Raw genomic sequence first — 24,066 nt, 5'->3', positions numbered from 1 at the left:
TTCATTTGCGTTCGCCCATTAAGAATAACAAGCCAAGCAGGAGGAGGAACAATTTTTCTCCAGAATGGGATGGCACTTCGGCCTTTCACTTGTACAAATGGCGCCCTTTTAAAAGCGACCAGAGATCCGGTGGTGGTGCCAGATGGGTTGGGTTCGAAGAAAGGGGATGGCACCGGCAGAAAAAAGCAGAAACAAGGCCGCACAGAGCCACAGAAAACAAGCTGTGTACGAGGCGTGCTTAGTTCTGCGTCGTTTCCTTTGCTTCGCGTTCAATCCTGAACTATAATAATAATTGGTTTTTGGGGAAAGGAAATGGCGCAGTATCTGTCTCCGTTGGACACCTGACCCGCGCCGTAAGGGAAGGGAAGGGATGGAGGAGGGAGTGAAAGAAGAAAGGAAGAAAGAGGTGCCGTAGTGGAGGGCTCCGGAATAATTTCGGCCACCTGGGGATCTTTAACGTGCACTGACATCGCACAGCACACGGGCGCCTTAGCGTTTTTCCTCCATAAAAACGCAGCCGCCGCGGTCGGGTTCGAACCCGGGAACTCCGGCTCAGTAGTCGAGCGCCCTAACCACTGAGCCACCGCGGCGGTATATCCTGAACTGCTGCGCGGTCTGTTTCTCGTGTTCATTGCTCTGTCTTTTGCAAAAGGCATCGTATTAGGAAATTTTCTTGTTATAGCCCTCACCACCGTAGTTTACAGCCAGGTACAACAACGAGCAACACTAAAACACACTCACTACAGCCACTGAAGCGCCACTTCGAAGAATCGCGGTCCAGTTACCAAGGTTCCTAATGCTCTTTTCATGTAGCCCTTAATAGTGTACTTATATAGAGCACCAAGCAACAAAAATCGATAGCAGCTTTGTCATTTGAGGATAAAAATGGCAATCGAAACGAAAAGTGTGGTGTGAGGTGAAAGAGGCGTTACTCTCGTTCACGGATTGACTACGACTGTCTTCAGCGTTTGGCGTGACGAGACTAGGTTTCTAGTGCAGACCTTTTCTGTTCCACGGTACAAGAAACAAATCTCCCATATGTTATCCCTAAAAATCGCCTGTAATGAGTCTCTGTAAGGACGTGCGATGACACCACGTATTCGAAGCGAGAGAGGCGTCACAAAATGGCCCCACAGTACTTGGACTAATGAAGACAGATTTAAAAGGTAGCACGGGCATCAAAAATATCTACGGTGCGTTACCAAACTGCTAGATACCTTACGCCATCTATTTATTTTTACCTACAGATGGAGGGCTCGGGTTGGTTTTTCTGCCTCACTCCCTCGTCACACTATAGCTTTCCTGAGCAAACCAGGCGCCAATTACACAGAGCTTGATTACGGCTCTCTAGTTTGCGACTCAAAACGAACAAAGGAAATAAGTTGAGCCGCCAAATATAAACCAAAATAGCCGTACAAAACGACAAGTGTTCGGCGCAATTACATATCAGCACACACATGTCACGTTAATGATATTGCGCTCAGATAAACAACAGATATCACGCAAATGTGAAGGGCAACACGGTACCAACACTATTTTGTGGTTGTGAAACTAGTAATGAAAATTCAATATTATGAGCGAAGCGCAACCAGACAGGTTATGGAAGCGAAAACCGTGTTGCATATAGCGCAAACTATTTTTTGATGTTCCGCAACTTTCTGAACATTTTCTATTATATTCTTATTTCCCTCTTAGAAAGCATTTTTCCTTGCTCTTTCTGAGAAGACCGTTCTCTACCTTATTTTCTTAACATGCGCCCGCTATGTTGCATCACAAATAGCAAAAGATTACTGCTTTCTGATGCTGCGATCTTCAATTCTTCTCACTAGTAAATAATCGTTTAGTAGTGAGTGCCACCTAAGTGCTCGTTTTGCTTCCCACAGCGTAGGCTTATGCGCCTCGTTCCCCGTCTATCTCACTATAAAGCGAAGAACACATCCTCACCTATACACTGCTCCTGTCGCGGAAATGAACTTTCAAATCTCAGCTTAAGACAACGGTCATATATGCGCAGCTGCGCACACATAAGCCGCCTCGCACCATTCGCTTGTTGCTCATCACTAATATTGGAACAGCGCACGTCAGTAGCCACAGGGTGTTTATGTAGAACATAGAGTATACTTTCTCATAAGAGCCACAGAAAAAGGATGGTAGAGAGAAAGGCAGTCACTCCGTAGCATAGAGGCTGGCGCCACTTTAGTTTTAAGGAAACTTCTTCTTCCCTTCTTACCAGTAAATTGATAGCAGGTGAAAAAAAAAACACCTTTCACCATGCCCGGCCTGCAGATGTGATACTATAATTTCATCGAAATAGACTTCCTTTCCCCACACAGTCCCCATCACAACACCTGGACTGTGTAATAAAAGGTATCCCATTCTCAGGAGCTCACACTGCCCGGCCCAGGATCATCATCATGGAACACACGCCGCTAATGACTCAAGGATCTAATATCCCGCATGCCTCTCATGGCTCCGGATCCTCATGTACAAAAGTCTTCTGAAGGTCCTGGATCCGCTTATGTCCTTATGTCCTGCACGCTTATTAAGGCCCAATACCCTCTTGTGTACCGCATTTTGTTATGACCCAAGGTCCTTTAATCTCCCTTATGTCTTTCAAGCCCCAAGCTCCTCCTGAGCCCCGCATGCCTCTTACGGCTCCAAATTTCCCCATGTGCTTCATGCTTCTTCAGCGCCGGGCTCCTGCAACCTGGATGCCCCTCATGGCCCAAGGACCCTCTTCTGAACCCCTAGTCTCTCACGGTCCAGCACACCCTTGTGGACTTAAAGCCTCTCATGACCCAGGGCATCCATTTGTCCGCCTTCATCTCAAGGCCCATAACCTTCGCTTGGCCCACGTACCGCATACTGCCCAAGGTCACCTGGGAAGCATCATATTTGGATCACGTCGACGCGGCAGTTTTTGATAACGACATACTATGGCGCCGACAGGGACGCCGTTAGCTTGGAGCAAGTCCGTTACGCAGCTACTGCAGCGAAGTCACTACCAGAGCGATTTAGTTTTTTTGTCGAGTCCTTAACGGAAATGCAGCCTCTTCGGTTGCACTCCCGGCCGCGCAGAAATAAGAGCGTTTATTATTTGTGCCGCATTTATTCCCTGGCTTCCGCTTCGACTCTCTCCAGCACAGTGGCTCGTCTCGGAGACCGAGACACAACCGCCCTTCATCTGAATCGCTCAACCGCAACTGCTGAGGCTCACCGCCTAAGCGAACCGCCGCTACACGCAACCTGGCAAAGTGCAACGCGCGCTGCCATGTCAGCCGCTACTTGTGCAAGAAGGCACACAAGGCGGCCCGCCGAGGCATGGAAGCTGCCTTCGGTTCCAAGTGCACGGGCCCCGACGAATTCCGGGGCGCGGAGCCCAGTTCGGACCTGTAGCCAAGGTTTATTTATACGACGTCACGAAAGAAGCAGTTAGGCGGAGGAAACCGCGAACGGTCTCGGCGAGCAGAAAAGAACGAGTTTTGCCACACAGGCCGCGATTGCAGTAGCGTCGGCAGTGCTGACAAACCTCCTGCAGTGCGCAGACGCTGACACTTATTCTGGGCCCCAATCATTGGGATATTTTCACACCCGGTGCCCTGGTTATGCCTCAGTAAAGGGACTCTGTCCATGGGCAAGGTCTTTGCACAAACAGGAGTTGAATTAAGCGTAAAAAAAAAACTAGCTTCCAGAGCTGTGCGTGACACGTTACAAGAAAGCAATTTGTTTTTCGTGTAATTTTGTGATTAATAGATTCCTTTTTCAAAACGATAAAGTTCTGGGCAATTCAATTACTTTTTTCTGTAACAGATTACTGCTAGTCAGTTAACTCTTTCTCAAAAACAAGTTGTAATCCTGGTTAGAACCCGACCGCGGCGTCCCGGTTTCGATAGAGGTGAAACGCAAAGGCGCCCGTGTGCTGTGCGACATCGACGCACGTTAAAGATCCCCAGGTGGTCGAAATTACTGCGGAGCACTCCACTAATACGGCACCTCTTTCTTCCTTTCTTCTTTCACTCCCTCCTTTATCCGTTCCCTTGCGTCGCGGTTCAGGTGTCCACCGAGATGCGAGACAGATACTGCGCCATTTCCTTTCCTCAAAAACCAATTTTTAATTTTATTTCCAACGGTACAGCCGTGAGAACCTTAGTCTGAAGGCAAGTAATGATGCTAGCCAGGATGTTCCTTTCGTGACAGAGCGACAATGAACCGGCTCAGGACAAGCATTGCGCGCGATCGTATCTGGATCGCCGTCGTCTTCTACGACCACTGTCCTACCGAGAAATATCCCGTCACCGCTCTGTAGCGACCCCGCGGTCCCGCCAGATGGCGCATCAACATACCTCCAACTGCACCCAACTAGGAGGCTTCCCTACAAAACAGGGAGCAAAAACGAAGCGCGGCGCTTCTTAGAGGACTTGGACTCTAGCATCGAAGCAGTGCGCAACTACGGCATGGTGCGCAGGATGCTCATACCGTGATATGTCATAACACCACCTTTTCCTCCAGTGCAACGACTGAGCGAGTGCTGAGTCTAGCTACTTGCCTCCCCATGCTAAAATGTGAGAAAATTAGCGAAGACAGCCTCGAAAAACAAATTAACATGTAAACAAAACGTCACTAGAAATTGTTAGGCAAATAACGCAACGGTAAGCGATCACTCATCTGTAATTGTGCAGTTACTTTCTTATGTAACACCATCATAACCTGCCCACTGGGTTGTAGTCTACCTGCTCCCGTAGCGCGTAGTAATGAAATTAATGCAAACAAATTCAATGCAATTGCAACATACCCACTGTGGCACGGAGTATGAGCTTCACGGGAGCTTGTGAAGAGCAACCTGGTTCACACAAGCCCCACTGGTGGCTGCGTTTGAAACAGCCAGCTGCTGTGGCCGTGGCGCATCTCTGAACCGCTTCACCAAAGCGCCAGTAGTGGTACGAGGACTCCCACGATCTATGAGTGTAAACGTAGATAACGGCCAGTTCCGGCATATATGGTCATGTAGGAAGAAAATAGGCGACAAAGAAGGAGAACTTGCTCGCGAGGAATCTCTAATGATGTCGCACAGTACTCCTAAGGGTAGGTTAAATGTTACGTGATGGTGAAAGACCAGTGTCCGTGTCTGCGAAGTGATAGGCAAAGAGGACCCTGGGCTGCTGATGGGACTCATTGACGCAATCGCGTTGTGCCCTTAAAGGGGTTCTGAAACGCCTTCCGAGGAGAGCACATTAACTCGCTTAATCACTGCACTGTGTTTACATGAAAACCAGAGCCAAATAATACTTTTCTACACGCAGCAGACGACCCACAATCACGCGTCAAAGTTGGCGAACCCTTCCCGGCGAGTTTTTCATGCTCGCACCCTCCTCCGTCCCCCGCATCTGCGTAGACAAGGTGAGAGGTGGCCATTGGTTAGATTCTTTCAGACGTCAGGCAGCAACCGTGGCCGCGGCCAATAAGCCGCTTATCTCCGGCGGGTCGGGAAGCTCCGCTCCCAGATGGGGGTCGGCGAAGGAGCGCCTACCTTCCAGCGTGCAAAAAGTGACAAGAGGAGAGGGAAAGGCGCGAAGATGCTGAAATTCAAATTTTAACTACAGATAACTCAGCTTCTACAAAGCGCATTTAAAAAATCATCGCTGGACACTATTCGTGAAGCGGTTTGCTTCAATATCCCAGGCATGCCGCAACTTTATTAGAGCCCCCTTTACAGCCCCTTTTAAGCGGAACTTACTGTCATCTATGTCTTGTTTTCAAGACGAAGCTGTGCTAATACCAGAAACGTCAAAACACGGTGCTCTTTCCTAATGTCAAGCATGCCGAAAGACTCGACTGAGGTGAACAGCAGAGCACCCACGGCCGTGTCAGAAAAAGTGCTGGCGTGGCAATGCCAGAGCGCCGCGGGCGATGCTTCTCCGATGCACCGCCCCGCGACATTCGACCCGCAGTTGTCGCCAGACCAAATCGAGTCGTGGCCTCGGGTCAGCCGTCGCCGGAGGCGGCGCGCACGTACATTGCCCGAAGCCGTAGCCTTTATAGTGTTGGTCGGGCAGCACGAAGTTCGCTTGTGCGCAGTCAGTACATCCTATACATTGAAAGGAGGCGCTACGAAAAACCAGCTACGCATGGAGGCAGCTGAGCGCGCAGTTCCGTCAGTTACTAAAAGGGAACACGCATCGCGCCTCTCCTCTTGACTTGCGGCTCCGGCAAGGCTCGATAAAGCACGTTTATATTGGATTCAGTCTACAATAAACAGACAGGAGAGCCAACATCGAGAGGAAGCAAGCAAGGCTGCGGCTTCAAAATTGTGCCAAAACTTTTCACATTCTAAGCTACCTTCGTCAAAACTCTTGACAAGTACACGATTTGTTGTCAAATCACATCAGTTTCAGGCACCACATCGGAAGCAAGCATGTTCATCTAGGAAGAGCATACTATCAAGTCAGGCTATGAAAGGGGCGGGTCAGGCGAAAGGGCAACTTCTGCGTCACCGCTGAGCTAAAACAGTGACTTTCGTTCAATCGTAGTCATTTTTAATTACGTGCCATTCGCGGAGAAGCGAGCGCTAGTCGTGAAAAAAGTAGCTATAACGTCTGGGAGTTGTCTGGAAATGCGGCCTGGGACACAGACGAACTCTTTCACGTCTGCAACGTTAAAATAACGCGCCCACGCCAGCTGAGGCCGAAGGAAGGTGGAATAAAAGAAAACAAAAGCAAAAAATGCCAAGCAACGACCTCAACGCACCGCTGAGCACAGCGGCCGGACGAGGTGGCCTCGCTGCGTTCGTCCCAGAGATGCCCCCCAAACGGTCGCTCACGCTCGGCAGTCACGCAGAAGGAGAGACGGGCGACCAGCATTAAAAAAAAAAACAGATCGCATAAAATAAAATCAAGCCGCGGCAAAGGAAAGATTCTGCCGGAGATTGAAGAGAGGTGAGACGGGAGCGGTGGTGGGGGCGAGGGATTTGCGGTAGAATCCGCAGACCGCGCTGCCACGTATACACGACCACCGCGCGACGCCGCGAAAAATATCCACCCAGGGCCGTGCGCAAAAGAAGAGACGAGTCGACGACGCAGATATGCACTCGGTATCCCATAATTCCGTGGGCGCCGCGGCAGTGCCATAAGTACGCATTCCCCTTCGGAGTAGAAGGCACACCTCTCCGTCGGGAGTGTCCCTCAGCCACCGCACCGAGTCACACACACGCACGCACATACACCAACGGCGAAGAGGCGCCGTCGAGCTTGCGGGGAGCGCGCGCAGAGTGCCGTGCGCAAAACAGCCGACTCCCACCAGTGTGCCGTTTGTTCCAGCAGCGAAAAAAGGTAGGGCGAGGAGGGTGGGGCGAAACCGACGTGTGCGGAAGAGAGTGAGGAGGATTGCGGCGTATTCGGGACAGCCATTTAGCGTCGCGGCGCCAGGTGACGTCACAAACGGCGAAACGACGGCCGGCCGACTGGCTTCACCGCTACGCCGCGCTCTATATTTACGCGAGTTCCCTGCCAAATTTCGCCGGAGCGCCGAGAATACGCCGGTCAAGATGCCGGAGCCCTCCCAGAGTTCCCATTCCGTTTCTTCTTTTTTTTTTATTAGCGCTTCCCACCCGCAGTCGGCAGTGACACAAGCAAGAAGGTGAAGCAGCACTTTCAGTTCTCGGCGACACAAGCCTCGGAGCCGTAAAAGAAGGCATCCGGGGAGGGAAAACAGCTCAAGAAGTCAAAAGCAAACAACCAAGAACAAAAATAAAGAATTGGAAACGGGTGGGCGCTACAGCCCGGGTCGGTTCTTGGCACGCTGGGGCAGCCTCGTTGCGTTATTCCTTGTCTTCTCTCGCTCTACGCGCCGCACACGCTACGAAAACGTTTGTCCGCCCACCGACGCCGCCTAGCCTGCCGCGTATGCGCCCAAGGCGCGCCAGGATTGAATAAACACGCCGGAAATAAAGCAGCAGCGCGGCTTCCGGGTCGCGTCATGCAAGCCGGGGCCGACATTCCTTAACTCTTGTATACCTCTACCGCACGCGTTGAACGCCGCAGAAACTTCCTCGAAACATCCGGGTAACGTAACGTTCCGATACGCAATGGGCACAAGACACGCATTTTCCCCGGCCTCGCTGATCCCTCACCACGACTACGTTCCCGTGTTCGCTCTCAGTTCGCGTGGAATCAAATCTATCTCGACGCATTCCGCTGTGCAATGCGCACGTCGCACAATTCGTATAATGTACGTGCAGCCTGCTCGCTCTCCGACATCGACCTCGTGAAAGCTACGAATGCGTTCTCCGTCTTCAGTTGAGTTACGAGAGTTTTCACCTCCATCGTCAATTAACTCTCACAAATCATCCTTATAGCTGTTAAATAGCTAATAAAATTAATATCTGTTTAAAAGAAGTGAGTACGCGAATAGCTATCTGGGAACCAGTGGATGTTCTTTTCACTGCCTTTTATTTATTTCTTTTTGTTTTGTTTATAGAGCAGGAGGAGAGACGGAACGGTGCATATCCGAAGGTGTAGACGTACTAGGAAGAGGCGTTCCGGGAAGAAGCAACCTTTGCAGAAGACGGTTAAGTGGCTGAAAGATAACTCCTATTCATTGTTACCTGCTGATAAAGACGGCGGCTTTGTTGTTCCGGGCAAGGATGCGAATTTGTCGAAAGCATCAGATGCTGTTAATGCCGTGTCTGACAAATGCAACAATGTGTCAATAGCTAAGGTGAAGACTAAGGCGAAAAGACTTATGAATAGGCTAAATTTTACCAAGCTGGCAAGTGTGATAGATAGTAGCCACAACGTTTGCCTGTAGGCGTTTTTCACAGCAAAAACCCACAAGCCGGAGTGGCCGTTTCGTGTAATAATTTCCGAAACTGGAACATGGCAGAAGCATGCCGCGAAATTTTTGCAAGAAAAACTCAAGGTTTTAACAATTGACGACCCTTTCGGAGTGAGAAGTTCAGACGAAGTAATAGCGTTTCTAAACTACAATTACAATAAGAAACTTCGAGGATTTTCTATTGATCTGAAGGACCTTTACTACACTATTCCTCAGGCTGATATTATGTCTTCTGTTAGTCACCTCATTGACCAGTATGGAGCCGTTGCATTCCAGAATGAGTGCGGGATTTCCACAGGCAGCTTTCTCGAACTGCTATCCCGTTATCTAGAGTCTACTTTTGCTGAATGGAATGGTGATGTACAGATTCAAAAAGATGGAATCTGCAATGGTTCATGCCTTGCACCCATCCTAAGTGACATGTTCCTGGCTTTGCGCGACTAAATATTGAATGAACGGTTCGAAAGGTCCCGCGTTTGTGGCATTTTTTAGGTTTGTAGACGACTACTCCGTGTTTTTAGAATGTGACAACCTCGAATTCGAGCAGCAGTTCCTTCATGTTTCTTCAGTGTTCTCTGAGTGCCTGAAACCTATGATTTTAACACACGAAGTGCCACTTAATGATTTTATCAGGTTTTTAGATCTCTCACTTCAGTTCACTTCATCCCATGTATGTTGGGCTCTTGAGCCCCGTGGTCAAATACCCATCCTGCCATATTCATAATCCGATTCGCAGCTCTTGAAGAGAGCAATTCTGCATTCAGTTTTTGACAGTGTTCTAAAGAAATCATGTGAGCAGACGTTGGAGCAAAGTTTCCAAAACCAAGTAGATCCTTTGACACAGGCCCGTTACCCTTCAGAAGTTTTGGTTTCAGTCGCAGAAAAACTGCAGAAAAAGCTCAGGTTTGATGTCAGGAGCAAAAATAAAAAGCAGAAAAAGAAAAATGTTGCCGTTGTGCCATATTTGCATCAAGTGTCGCACAACCTGAAGAGAATTGGAAAGCATGTGGGGGTTGAAGTTGTGCATTCGGCACCTATTCGGTTGTCCAGCCTGGTGAAGAAAGTTAATTCGGCCAACAGTGAACCACGCGGCTGCTTGAAAAGGCAGGCAAAACAATTTGTCCCCTGCCAAGAGGGAGTCATCTACTCTTAATGCCGCTATCATGTGAGAAGCAATAATACATCGGCCGGCCGATGTACCAACGAAAGATTAATGGAGCATGATTATGATGTCACACGTGGCCCCATAGTAGGCTACGTAGCCAAACGCTAAAGAAACTGCAAAAGTGATGATGATGATGACGAATATGACATCGATGCCTGCAAGCCACTGTACAGCGAGTCCGTCGTGATAGGTAGGAAACGCGTGAGAAATTATAAAAGCACACGTGATAGCAAGGCTCCCAGAAGAATTTATAAGCGCACTCTCCGTATCGCTGTCAGAAAAATAAAAACGATACCTCGACTGCGAATGCTGACACCCGTGTGCTTGCGGTGGCTCAGTGATTAGGGCGCTCGACTACTGGTCCGGAGTTCCCGGGTTCGAACCCGACCGCGGTGGCTGCGTTTTTATGGAGGAAAAACGCTAAGGCGCCCGTGTGCTCTGCGACGTCAGTGCACGTTAAAGATCCCCAGGTGGTCGAATTCCTTTCTTTTTTTAGCGAAATTTATTGCCCCAGGGCATCAATGATGGATGAAGGTGTGATGAATGATGTAGTAGAGATTAAATGAATGGAAAAAGGTTTGCTGAGTTGATGAAGTCCAGTAGAGAACGATGGTGCGGTCCCTGCGTCCAGGCAATGTATGAAGCGGGGTTTATTCTTTCACTCTCTCCTTTATCCCATCCCTTACGCCGCGGTTCAGGTGTCCGCCGATATATGGGACAGATACGGCGCCATCTCCTTTCCACAAAAACCAATTATTATTATTTTATATATATTTGTGACTTGCGTGCATTGCTTTCCATTTCTGGCCGCCAGTCGGGTACTTATTCCGGCTGGCAGCTAATAAAGATTTCCGTTGTGAGTCAGCGCTGTGTTGTGTCTGTGTTCTTCTTCTACGTCCCGTTCGTTGCGCTGTAGTCATGGAACCAACAGAGGCCACCCAATAAGAAACAAATGGCATGCGCGTACCCGAAAATTGAGCCAGTTTTCAAATCAAACCTCGCAAGCCGCACAACCTTCCATGCTTTGTAACGCAACCTGTGACCTAGATGAAGAGTGTGCAGCCCCGCAATAAAGCACGAACATCCCCAGAAATATCTGTGCGCCGCCTGTATACGCTCCGCCACATCTCGGTCGATGACAGTCTGGCAATTCGAGCGCGTTCGATGCATCCGGCACCCTGAAAAGAAACACGGCTTTGCTTTCAAGGCCTGGCTTTGAGATTGGATCGTAACGTTGGAGGCCATGTTTTGACGTGCCTCGCGCATACATAAGGTGAAGCGTATTACCATAAAGTTGCGAGGGTTCGCCTGCCAAGACCACGGCAGTAAGATAAATACATTTAATGCAAACCGACTGCCGTGGTACCTCGAAGGTTGTACGTAAAAAAAGAAAAAAATATTGGTTTCCACGGCATAGAAAACACATCAGAGCAGCTTATCCTTCTCGGATACGTCGGGAGCACGTCTTGGTGTTCTGGTGCATTATACGTTGGTTTTCTGTATCTCTTCTTTCTTTGTTCTTTCTTTCACTCTCACTTTTTTCTTCTTTCTCCGTCTTCTCCTGCGGAGACGACCACAAGAGCGGTCGAATCGCGGGCCGCGGAAACAAGAACTCGAGATTGCCGTCAGATAGAATGGTCAAATAGAAGCCAACCGGAGAATCGCGCTGCCTATACGGAGTGCGTCATCAAACGGAGCGACAAGTGACCAAAACATGTCGCGAGATGATGGGTGAAGAGACAAAAAAAGTTTTGGCTCACGTTGACAGAACCAATAAGCGCTGTTATTACGATGAAATGAGAATTTCAAATTTGTACTGGACATTAAGAATCGCATTAAAAAAAAAGAAAGCTAGATTGTGCGATGACACTTTTGCTATTACAGGTGTGTCCTACGACGCGGCCTCATCTCGATAAAATATGACCCCCTTTTTTGCGAAATGCGCGCAGTGTTCGCGATATTTTGTTGTAGTTTAAGCTCTCTTCATTGCGTTTTTTTTTTTAAGCAAAAGAAACGTGCGTATTAAAAAGCGCTGCTTGTTCACTTTGGCCAGTGAGGTACCGTATTTAACAAAAGTACACAGCCCAAGAGGTCTGCTTCTGAGCCCTGCAGCACAGCTCCTCTTGCATATTAAGGGACTCTAATCTCACGGAGGCGGAAGAGCTGAAGTCCTCAACTCTCCCAAGCTTAGGACACTCTAATGTGCTTAAGAGCCCCGCTGCACAGCCTGGAAGCAAACCCCTTGGGCTGCATATTTTTGACCAAGACTGAACTTACAACTGTTCTTATTCACAGTGGGCCAAATTTCTGTGTCGAAACCTCCAGCGCAAGCGAGAAGGGCTGCGTCTGCATATCGCTATCATGAGCCGCCGGCATACCGCCGGCCTTAATCGCACAGCCAGCGTCTGCGTCACTGCCCTGTCGACTTTTAAGCGGCAGCACACCCGACTAAATGATCTGTTCGTTTGTGCGCGACACGTTTGAGAGTACTGCATCGCGGCGCGCAAGCAGGCATGTCCCGTGGTATTTTTTCTGCCCTTCTCGGGCATCTGCAGTGAGCGGGAAAAAAAACTAATGCATAATACTTGGAAGGATAGAAACTCTCTATTCGGACGTTTTGCAGACCGTTCTACAACTTTCTGATTAGAATTTTTTGCCTAACTTCTTTGCTTGCGCAGTTGGTTAATCATTATCGATTAATTATTCAATTAAGCAGAATACAAAAATAGTGTGAGTTAGCGACATACATTTGGCGGCGTCGTCTTAGAGTGCGTCGGCATATTTAAAAAAAAATACCCTTGCTAAAGTCAGCTTGGACAACCTGTATATCTTACACAGTGGTTCAACAGGATTGCAAAGCAGTACATAAGGGAACAGTACTTACGACGACCACGCGCAGCGCTGTTTCTGTTCTTTCGGTAGCAGGTATGATGAACTCGGTCACTTATGTGCGCGCTATAACGATTTTTTTTTCGCTTTGTTATGGAGACAGTCCTAAGAAAGACTTTCCTCGAAGAAAACTATTCCGTCACCATAGTAGGTCGCATGCGAAAACTGTCGCCCTCTCCTGGTAGTTCAAGGAAATGTTACCCAACGGGGGCTCTGCGAATGTGCCATCGGCGGTCATGTCAAGGTCAGTTTCACAGGTCGCTAAGACGAAACTCGAATGCAGTCTAGAGCCAAGTGTCAGCGACATCAGTCAGACGCGGTGCAACTAGAGCGCCAAAATGAAGGGAATGGGCGAACATTTTAACGCAAGAAATTACTTGAGCGTATATTTGCAATCCGTAACCTAACACTATACACTCCCCTCTAAAAATGTTTTAGTCGCGCAGACTCCATTGGAAAGAATGATTTCTTTATCGTAAAAAGAAGTCGGAGGACACGAAAGCGTTAACGGGTCCCTTTCAGCGGCCTGGGATCCATCCTCTTTGCATATAACTTCGCAGACACGGACACTGTTCTTTATTTTATTTCAGCGCGATAGATTTAGGTCTCCCGGTCTGCAGAAACTTGGGAGCCGTCGTCGGTGACGTCAATGTCGACTGTGTTGTGAGCGAAAAGGCAGGTGTTCCACCTACCAAGAGTTGGACCGCGTCGCTCTACACCACGGAAGAGCGTTCATCCAGGGCTAGAGGCCTTTTGCGAGAACGCTCCCATGCTTCGCGTTTTACTCTTGAGGGTAGCCTAAATTTTCTGCCTCAATGTGTCGTAAAATCAAGCTGCGCCCTAATTTCCCATTACGAATTACGGCGTCACTGTTTAGTTGTCACTAACTTCTAAGGTGGCTCACCAGCCGCCATGTTATAAACATATGGGTTTCTGTGGAAGCTAAGCTTCCACTCTACATAACCTTGGTCGTGTCGCGAAATCGGGCGCCGGAGTGAACTCACTTATAAGAGGCATGATGGCGATGGACGGGGAACTTGTTCTCTCTACTGCCCGCAGACTGCTCTAATGTTTACATTAGCCCGCTCCCTCGGCGGCCCTGCGAGCGCTCTTAAGCCGGCCCGGATAGAAGCCAAGGCCAACACAACGCACTGGGCGCGCTGGCTTCTCGCGATAAGCGGAGGATGGCGCCGCCGTTACGCGCGCCCTCGCTTAGTGCGACTGCCGACAGCTGGAGTAACGTGTGAACTGCACCGCCGACTGACTACTGGAGGTCGCGGTGGAGGCTCAGCCTGGCCAAGCTGACTCGGAACATGCTTCGACCCATTCGCTTTCGTTACGGAGAGCGCCTCGTGCTGTAACTGCCCTTTGCTGAGTTTGGACGCATTATAACAAGGAATGACGGCGCCGGCAAGCGCGATGACCTGCAGGGCCAACTTGAAGCGTGTTTCCTCATAAGCCTACAGCGCTTGTAACCCCATGGAGCGAACAAGGCGCGGCGATTAAGCTTGGCAGGAGCGGGAGAAAATGGGGAGGGGGGGGGGGGAGGAAGGGGAGGGATAGAATAAAAGAGCAGGCTCCCTGAAAAGCCCTCCGTGCAAGCTCGAAACGCGGCTGGGTTCGATTGGGTCCGCTTGGGAAAGACACTCGATGCTGACCGGACTTTAAAATGCGCCTGGCTTTCATCGATCGAATGCGGAAATCGTGCCAGCTCGGCTGAGTGACGTTGGCGCTGCGGACACCGTACGCGAGGTCAAGCGGATGAGTCTTCGATATATGTCATCGTCGAAGAGTTGGTAGGAGGCGACTTCTACTTAACTCGGAGAGGCTCCAAACGTGGGCATGAACTACACAGACTTGGCACGTCTATAGTTCGTCCGAAGAAGTCATAGAAGGCTCTGATGGTTTCCGATCGATAAGCTTCAAACGCGCAGTTTTGCTTGATTTACTAGCTTTAAGCCATTATGCATTGTCTGTAATCGCTTACAGCATTAATTTTTTTTTTCACCTGCATAGCGATCAACGCGAGTGACACACTCCTTCATCTGTAAGTTCGTACCTCGACGTAACATTATCCCCGTCAAAGGGAACGTAGCTGCCCTTAGGAGCAATGTTTCGCAGACACATTTCATTCCTCGACATCAAGTGCTGCGTCTGCTAGCGGAAGCATGGACAAATGAGTTGTTTTTACAGATGGCACACTCACAGTGTATTCACTGGACAGATCACAGATCCGCATGTGCCGCTTGGTGGTGGTGTGCATGAAGGTCATCCTAACAACAACAAGAGCGCAGGCTGGAAGATAGTGCTAGTGGTTTTAGGGTACACGAGGCATTAGCCTTGAATCATTGACGCCGGCCATTGCTCCGCATTTGTCGGTTAATAAAGTGAACGCGTATCTACGAGAAAGTATTTCTACAACACTACCTTTGCTACAGTGCGCATCGATGTTCATAGTGCCACAGGAAATAAAATCAGAACAATATTGCCCGGTGTCACAATTCCATCCCCAAAGGATGCGCAGCAGTGTCTCACGCGCTATAAAATAACGAGATCACTGTGAAAGATTATGGTGCACGCCATGAATCGCAAACGTTGGGCAACGGTTACGGCATTTAGTTGACGATGATGTTTCCCGGCACAATGGCTTCTGTGGCCAAAGAGCGCCACGGCACAGGGTGTTTTCGTCTACTCAAGGTGGGCTCAAAGAGCATTTCTCAAGCATTTAACCCTAAACAAGCCGAGCACCTATTTACAGCCGAGTCTATTGGATCCAATAGAGTTTTATCGGGTCTATTGGATGCAATAGACCGTTTTATCCATCGACCAGGCCAGGAAAAAACTTGTACCACCCGTCGTCACTGGGAATCGAACCCCGCCCCTCCATAATGGGAAGCGGGTGCTCAAACCACAAGGCCACCGATGCGGTGTAATACGGCAGTCAGTTTTCCTTTACGACAGAAAAGGAACGACAGCTTCGACAAAGACGGCTGACAACTGCAGAACGACCCGCGGAGAAATTTGCCTGCAACAAGCAAAGCTGACCCGGAGTAGGTAAGCATGTGATAGATAACGCAGCCGCACTAAGCGACGCTTCCTGGTCGCTCGATCCGCTGGAGACAAATCCAGATTATAACTGCGCACACCAGTGGAACCGGAAGCGCTCGGGCGCACGAAGTTACGCCACCATCGCTGGAGGACGCGTCGATCGGCGCTGGCGCCATTCGATTGCGTGCACCGCGATCATCGATGTCGCTTGTTGCCGATAGCGGGACGCCCTCGTTGTGGACACTATTCAATCGTACGTGTGGAGAAAGGGGAGGTAAGTGCTATGCCGAGCAAAGAGGGGCGACTTCCGCCTCTTGTCGGGGCTTTAAGCCGCTTCACGATACCGAGCTGAAGAGATCCTGTGGGTAATCCCTTAGCTACCCCTTAGAAGGGCGCTGTCCCAACTCATGAGAGAGTTGCTTTAAAGAAATTTACGCACGCCATCGCTTGTCTTGTCATGTACTGCCCGGCTTATCCGCACGCCACTGAGAAGCGCGCGGGATGCAGCTGCATCTTTGTGGAATACATGCAGTTGATTCTGCGCTTCATTCGATGTAAGTACGTGGAACATGGCGATTCGAGCACATTTTTTTTTTGTTATTGATGGCCGTCCCGCTACTGCAGTATAATTTATTCTAAGGTTAAAAGAATCTAAAATTTTTTCTCGAAGAATCTCGTAGAAAAGTCGCCTCCTCTCTCTCAATACTTGCCTTTCAGAAAAAAGATAAAGTTGACAAACTGCAGAACAGCTCAGTCACAGGACGAGAGGAGAGCCAAGCATATACGCAGGAAAGCTCAGCGGTGATAATTTTAGCCGCAACAGATACATTTCAAAATACTTTTTTTTTTCCACAGCTGTGCATGCGCGCAGCAGTTTCACCTCGCATGTTTTTCAGCCAAGTAATATTTCAACGGAACTGCAATGTCAGTGTCTGACTTCTCATTTCTATTGTCTTCGCGAAAGCTTCCCTGCTTTCCGTTGTTTGCATTCAACATTGCCGCATGCTTGTTATGTGCAATTAGAGAAGCTAATTTGCAATTACAATCCACTCAAGTGCAGCCATGCGGCTACAAAAAGAAGCTATATAATTTTCGCAAGAACTTGGTAGCTAAAGATATATTCGTCCATGGTGTGGGGTCTTAATCCGGGACTACTACGTGCGCAGGGCAGTCGCTCTACCAACTAAGCTAACCAAGATAGCTTATTTGTTAATCTGCTTGCACTATGTCCCTCATAACAGGATTGTTTCTGGTCTGCGGAAGACCAAAAATGTTGCGCCTACATGTGAGCGATTTTTGCACTCTTTTGAGTGCAGAGTGTGGGCCTTCACCGAAGGCGCACTAAGCAGTAACACATGACAATTCTAGGCACTAAGGCCAGATACTACATAGTTGTTGAAATTCTGCAGCACGAAGGAAGGACAAGCTTGGCTGGTGTATTGGGTTTTATGACGCATATGCAGCTGAGGCGACATCAAGCGCCAAACGCAGGGTTGAAAACATTTCACTGTTGTGCTGGCGGACAGCTAGCTCTTAAAGTGTTACAATTTGTTGATCAGATTTCCATCGTTTTTAGGAATCTAACAACTCGCGATAAGTCTACTATTGTATTCAGTCCGACGAGTAAGTTGCACTGGAAAAAAACGCGTTTTTCATAAAACACCGAGGAATACTGTCTTTACAGTTTCTCGAGCTTTGTGCATGAAAATAAAACATGGTTTACTGTGACCGCTTCCCAGCGTCAAAACAAGAGAGAACCGAAGCCGTGACGCAAACGACCGGAGAGAGAGAGCGTGTTTGTCCCTTCCGGTGAACAAAGTGGAGCGCTGGGCGAGTCGGTTTTGCATTACGTATAGAAGGGGTTCCTCCCCCATTTCGTGCCGCCAGTTTCTTTTTTTTTTTTTCTCCGCACTGAACGAACAAGGTCAGCCCAGAACTTTGTTACCGCGCGTATAGCGTCTTCCATGTAAGGTAAGCCGAGAGCCTTGAGAAGTGCTATGCACGTGGCGAGGCTCGAACTGACAGTCAATGGCGGCCTATTTGGGAAGCAGAAGAAGGGCCTCCAACTTGAGGTTTACTGATGGCTTAAAGTCATCGCCCAAATTACGGATGACTCATCATACGGAGAGAGGACTAAGTTACAAAAATTGTAGCACAAACCACGCATGGCGCAACTTTCGAAACAAGAGTTTTGAAGGTAGGCAATTTTAGTGCATATTGCGGTAAACATTACTCAGGAACCAATAGAAATAACACCTGCCTATTCATGGTAGTTTTTTTTTCTCGAGAGTGGGGGTTGTGCTCCTTAAACTGACCTAGAGCTATTGAGCAGAATAAATACAAAAATGCTTAGTTCATTTTACTTCAGTACAAGGATCATATGCCATTTTGGGTTATCTTTCATCAAATAAAAAGCGCTCTTTGCATGTATCTAATCTTACTTCCCGTATTCCCGCACAATAATAAACAACACAGCGAAACACGTGGCCATCTACATTGCTCCCTTTTGAATATAACGGTACCGTTATAACAAGATTTTTTTTTTTAGTTGCATGTGATAAGAGTCCGAACTAATAAGTTTTTTACAATAGGAATTTTTCCCTGTGACAATGTTTCCAAATTCATTACCATTGCAAAGTGATTACTTTCAGAATTTTTACAGGACAAGATGACTTTTTTTTTCAGATTTCGCCTTTAATCTGCCAGTTTTGAGTGCAAGTGTCTCCCGCTGCATGAATCAAACCACGTGCAGACTTCGAAGTTGGCTGCAGATGTCCGCCAGCGTTCGTAACCCAGAGCTGCTGTGGCGTTTCACCCATTAATCTACAGATCTTGGAGAATGTTCACAATACCGCATTGATAACACATGATGCACCTGTGTGGTTAACATTAGCTGGCCCCAAATTTCCCACATAGTCTAAGCTCCTATCTCCAGCTGTTAACGAGTGCATTACTACTCGTAACCACTTATTAAATTGGCATGAAATAAAATCCGCTCGTGTGTGCTCAGGCAACCGCGAGCAGTGCTAATACGATTGCATTCCTGCGGTACGTCCTAGTTTTTTCTTTTCTTTTTACACAGAGTAACTAAAACACAGAGGCGTATGTGTCCCACCAGAGTGTGAAGATTGAGTCCCTAGCCCGACAGTCTTACTGACTGGTAACCTCTTGCAGCTCCTGCGTACGACTGCGGGTCGCTGTACTGTACGAGCTGGCATCTTCTATGTACCACATTTACATATGCTTGGTCTGCGACCTGACTGCGTAATGCAGGCACAATTTCTGACGTGACAACTGATAAAACGTTCTATCGTAAGATATTGCGTATTTCGAAGCGAAAATGGAGACGTCAGCGTCCAGTCGTGCGCGACGTCCCTTTTCCGGTCACGCAATTAAACCCCACCTCGGCAAGCAACATCGGTCTCAGAAATTCTAGCATAAGCTATGGAGGCTGTATGTGCGCGCTCGTTTATATCTCCTATATTTCTATGCAAGCTGACTGACGGTTGGAATACGGCGTGTTGTCGTGCACACTTTCCGAGAACACACTCGCACAGACTTTGCTATTATTCGCATATGAACAGAAAGCAGTTCTATATCGCCTGGTGCGATGGATGTCGCCTGTCGGTTAACATCGTGACTGAGCAACGACTGATAAAGCCCGATCAAAACTTTTGCACGTGTCAAATTGACCTTTCCGTTCGACTTCTGGACAGCCGACGCCGCCTTCATTACCGTAATATAAGTATCAAATCCGATATATATCGAACAGATAAGAGTTAAAATACGATTTTGCACTCGCTGTTTTTCTTCTCTTTTTTTGCAAATTCGAAATGATTGTACTCTTCTAACTGCCCAGTCGGGAAGCCACAGTCAGTTTACATCTGCAACTGCAAACCGCCCGTCGTGTCCCTGGCCATGATGCTTGCTCTTAGGTTTCCCAAGTACACTAATTCCGAAGTTCCTGAAGCATACAATGCAAACAATAAACAGAATGTGCAATCTGTAGACTTAAGGCCATACACTTGTAGTAGATTTTTGTCTTCAGGCAGCTTATAGACAATGAATAGACAAAAAGAGATATCTATATGAAGGCAACATAGTCTACAGGAAGTCTACTGAAAGTCTATCTCCAATTTATGAGGGATAACAATGTAAGCGACTGCTTGCTTTCCTTGGCGGGACCATCGGGATAAAGTACCATCAGTACACATCCTTACCAGCTAGATGAACAAACATCGCGTCATTTGCCAGGTTCCGTCCGATGCTGCCAAGACGGAGACAAGTCTCCACAGAAGACAAACACCGTTGTCACATAGCCGCGACCTTCGAGAACGGGGCTGACCGCCCGTCCCTGGACCACACATCGATCGGTCGCGGTTACACTGTGTTTGCTTATTTGCCGCTCTACTGGCCCCGCAGTACAGTGTCCCGCCGCAGGACCCCAGCTCTCAGGGGACCACACGGATCCACTAACCCGCCTTCGACGGTGAACTTCGCCGCTCGTCGCAAAAAAAAATTAAATAATAATAATAATAAAAGTAAAAAATAAAAGCAAATTATCGGTAAGAAGCCGCTAACTTATGCTGCACATCAATGTTGGCAATACTCTGCAGCAAACGCGGAGACAGAGAACCCCTTCGCGGTCAGAAACCCAGCGCTCACCTCAGAAAAACATCCGCTGGTCACTTCCAAAGAAAGGACGCCTTGGCTGGGCACTCAACGAAAACACCACACTGGCTTCTTTCTCGACAGTTGGCGAGGCGGCGGTTGTATACGCCTCCACGTTCAACCAAGCAGCACGGCCGCAGGTGCACGATAACACATTCCTTAGATCGTTTATCCTGACGGCGATGTATCCGGGCTTGAAATGCTCCTGGAAGTGCCGGTATTCGAGGCTTATACGGATGGAGTCGAAGAGAGCACGTGCGAATCGCCTGTTTAGCACAGAGAATAAATAAACACGGCGGTTGCAGAAGCCTAGCGCGCACTACTGACGCTGCGTCACACGGTGACGCACCGCTGCCCGTGACGGTTGCCCAGGGACACGTACTACACGCAGGCAACGACGACGGTTGCAAGCACTGTGGTTTCTTCCTTTCTCGATGAGCGCGCTGGGGTAGTGAGAAAACGCGTAAACACGCTTGCGAAGCACACACATACGCGTAGAAAAGGGGGCGGGGGCGAGCCACTCTGGCGCACAAACAGGAGACACCTCTGGCCAGCGTCGGAAACAAAGCCCACGCGCACACCTGCGAGCGAAGGCTGCCGCGAGTCTATCCGCTCGGAACGCCCGATATGGTCAGCGTCCGTCGCGCTGGCGACCGCCGGCAGAGTGGAGGCGTTCGCTCGGGGGGGACCAACCGGATGTCCTCTGGTCGCGAGACTGTCCCCGCCGCCGGACCACGGAAACCACCGCAACGCACAGACACCGGAGAGTTGAACGACGCGACTCTCTCAAATCGACGACACAAGTCCCGATTCGAGCGCGTGACACCGGGCGAAGAAGAAGCGCCTCGGCGCCGCCGCCAGCCGGACGTCTACTCTCCTATACACCGCCGCCAGAAAAACGCGGTCGAAACCAGCGTCGACGGGCGAAACGACCTTATACGTGCCGCGACTGAAATGCGCCGCGCCGCACGCGTCCGCTGCTGCAGTCGCTGCCGGACCCGGCAAACTCAAAACTAACGCCGTTGCCATGGCGAAAAGAAGAAATGTAGTGCGAGCGGGAAAAAAAGAAAGGACGCGCTCGCAGCCGGCAATTCCGGTTCGGCACGGCGCCCGCTGTTCGGTTTATTATACGGCCGTCGCGTGGATCAACAGGCGAAGCGCCTGTGGGTCCTCAGTAGTGCGGTTGGCGCAGCCGCCTCGCCTACATGCGCGCGTCTCCGGGCTTCGCGCGTGTCTGCGAGTGACTCACGCCACTCACGCCGCAAGACCGTCCCGCTCGCGCTGCTGCAGCTGTCCCTGCTAGCTCGGCGGCCTGTACAGCTTTCAGCTGTCGCCTACAGGGAAAAGCCGGTCGTGCGGTACATAATCACATCCAGCAGCGGGGCGGGCCTTTCAACCGGTCCCTGTGCGCGGACTGCTGCCGTTTTTTAAAGAACATTAGCCGTTAACCAGCGTTGTATTCTATGGAGCAAAATGAGAGCGCTCCCTCGCAGAAACACCGCACTGGTTGACCCTCGCTTCTAAAAGCGCCAGGTGATTTTGTGGCTGTGAAGCAGATGAACTCCAAAAAATTTCACCAAGGAACCCAAGGGAAGCCGAAAAAATTAATGTGGATTAGCCAGGATATACAAAGCGATTGATGCTGGCCTTGACAATGTTCTAGACGGCGATGGCATTGAGGAAAAGAAGGGCGCATAACTGGCTCCCTGGATATGCGGACGCCTCATGTGTGCTTTGATACATGTGGCGGTGGTGAGAGAGAAATGTGGCTTGAATGCATTAGCGCTCACAGCGTTGTGGCTGACATGCGGCACTGTATAAATGGCTAGGCCGCAGCGTTCATTTGGTGATCAATCTCTCGCGATCACCATTAACTGCATGCCACCTCCCAGGGTGGCAGGGAGGGCGCGCTGCCTATCCAGTGTGCGGAACGCAATCAAAGCAGGCTTTTGCAGTTGGACACCAACGCCACGCCACGTACATGAAAGCGAGATTGAGGTCCCCGCTCACCCGCGGAGCCGGTTGTGCGCCTTTCCTTTCGTGAAAATAAACGGCCTTTGCAAACTTGTCAACGCCAATGAACTCTATGAACGCCGTCGGCTCACTTGTCTTGTTTGGTTTTTGAGGAAAGGAAATGGCACAGTAACCGTCTCATATATCTCGGTGTACACCCGAACCGCGCCGTAAAGGAAGGGATAAAGGAGGAAGGGAAAGAAGAATAAAAACTGAAAATTGAAAGTTGCATTTTGAGGAAAGGCGCGGCGCTGCGCAGTGGCGGAACACCTGTGGCTCGGTGCTACTAGTGGCGCATGAGCAGTAGTGACTAAGGAGCGAGAGAAAGAGAGAGTAAGACGGAGTCGGCAGCGCCCACCTGCGCCGTGCGTGACGTCAATCGTGCTACGACATACGCCGGCTCGCGCGAAGCGCGGTGTTGACTAGCGTAGTGAAGCTTTTCGCTTCAAAAATTGGTGGAATACAGCGGCGCCATCACACTCCACGACTAACTTGGTCAGCCACCTGCATGCTAGGTGTTAAAAGAACCTGCAGTAGTCGCCTGCATACACAAAACATGCACGTTGCTGCCATTCAACTGCCTACTCAACCACAGCCTCATTTGGTATGGCGCTCTAGTTAGGGCAGATGGTAGAAGTCAAGGCGCACTTTTCTCATTATCATCAAAAGTTCATGACCACATGATCCTTTCATAGTGTCAGAAACATTTCCTCAGTGCGCAAGAAATAATTACAGCCACGCAGGCTAATAGAGAGATAAAGAGATAATTAAACATTTAACTTTCGTCCTGGCTGTAGTATTATTAAATCGGGCGGTGAACCCTGGTCTGACTGATCAAGCATCTGATGGCTTGTGCTGTATGCAGATGCAGGTTATGTATGCCGGTGACTGAAGTCACAGAAAAAAAAAAATTGCAGTGGTTCAGCTTTCCCGGGGGTAAAAGTTATCGGATGCGACCACGCCAGGACCGGAGACGCCTCAGGAGCAGCACTGTTGAAATCTCAGTGATGTAAGGTATCCTCGCATAGTTGGCGCTGTGAGCATTTATCACGCCATCCGGTATGTCGTGTGCACAGCATGGTAAACGACCTTCACACCTTTCTAAGGCTCCGCCACCTCAGAATCCACTGCGTTAACCTAACAGACCACCGGTAATCGGTTCACCACAATACGTGTCGCAGACAAAATTCATTTCCAGCTCTTGATATCACCTACGAGACTGCTTCTCAAATCCACGATTCTCTCTTTGTGTATCGTATTGTTACCGCTATTACTTAGTTCTCATTAGTCCTTGCGCTGTCTCTAATCAAATTCGTAACTTCATTAGCCTCCACGTGTTCGCCTGGCTTTATAACACACTGCAAGCGTCACAAATAAATAAACCTGTCGCAACCGGTTTCCCACTTTTACGTCGAATTCTCGCCAGCAGTGCAACGATGTCTATGAACTCG

The 24,066-nt window shown here is 49.3% G+C and overlaps 1 protein-coding gene across 3 annotated transcripts in view; it reads right to left on the bottom strand.

Annotated features, from left to right (window-relative positions):
* Lmpt (four and a half LIM domains protein limpet) overlaps positions 1 to 24,066 on the bottom strand; it is a 136,165-nt gene that overhangs the window by 46,011 nt on the left and 66,088 nt on the right. Inside the window, exon 1 of one of the 3 annotated variants that reach the window (XM_077632629.1) lies at positions 20,597 to 21,555. The exons of the other annotated variants lie outside the window; for them this stretch is intronic. The gene's annotated coding sequence lies outside the window, so the exon portion shown is untranslated. Of the gene's footprint in view, positions 1 to 20,596; positions 21,556 to 24,066 lie in introns of those variants that run through there. 3 annotated transcript variants of the gene reach the window in all.

The sequence above is a fragment of the Amblyomma americanum genome, chromosome 7 (genome assembly GCF_052857255.1).
Source record: "Amblyomma americanum isolate KBUSLIRL-KWMA chromosome 7, ASM5285725v1, whole genome shotgun sequence".
NCBI classification, from domain to species: domain Eukaryota; kingdom Metazoa; phylum Arthropoda; class Arachnida; order Ixodida; family Ixodidae; genus Amblyomma; species Amblyomma americanum.
Note: the sequence above shows the minus strand (reverse complement) of the source record. Positions and strands in the feature narration are given on the sequence as shown.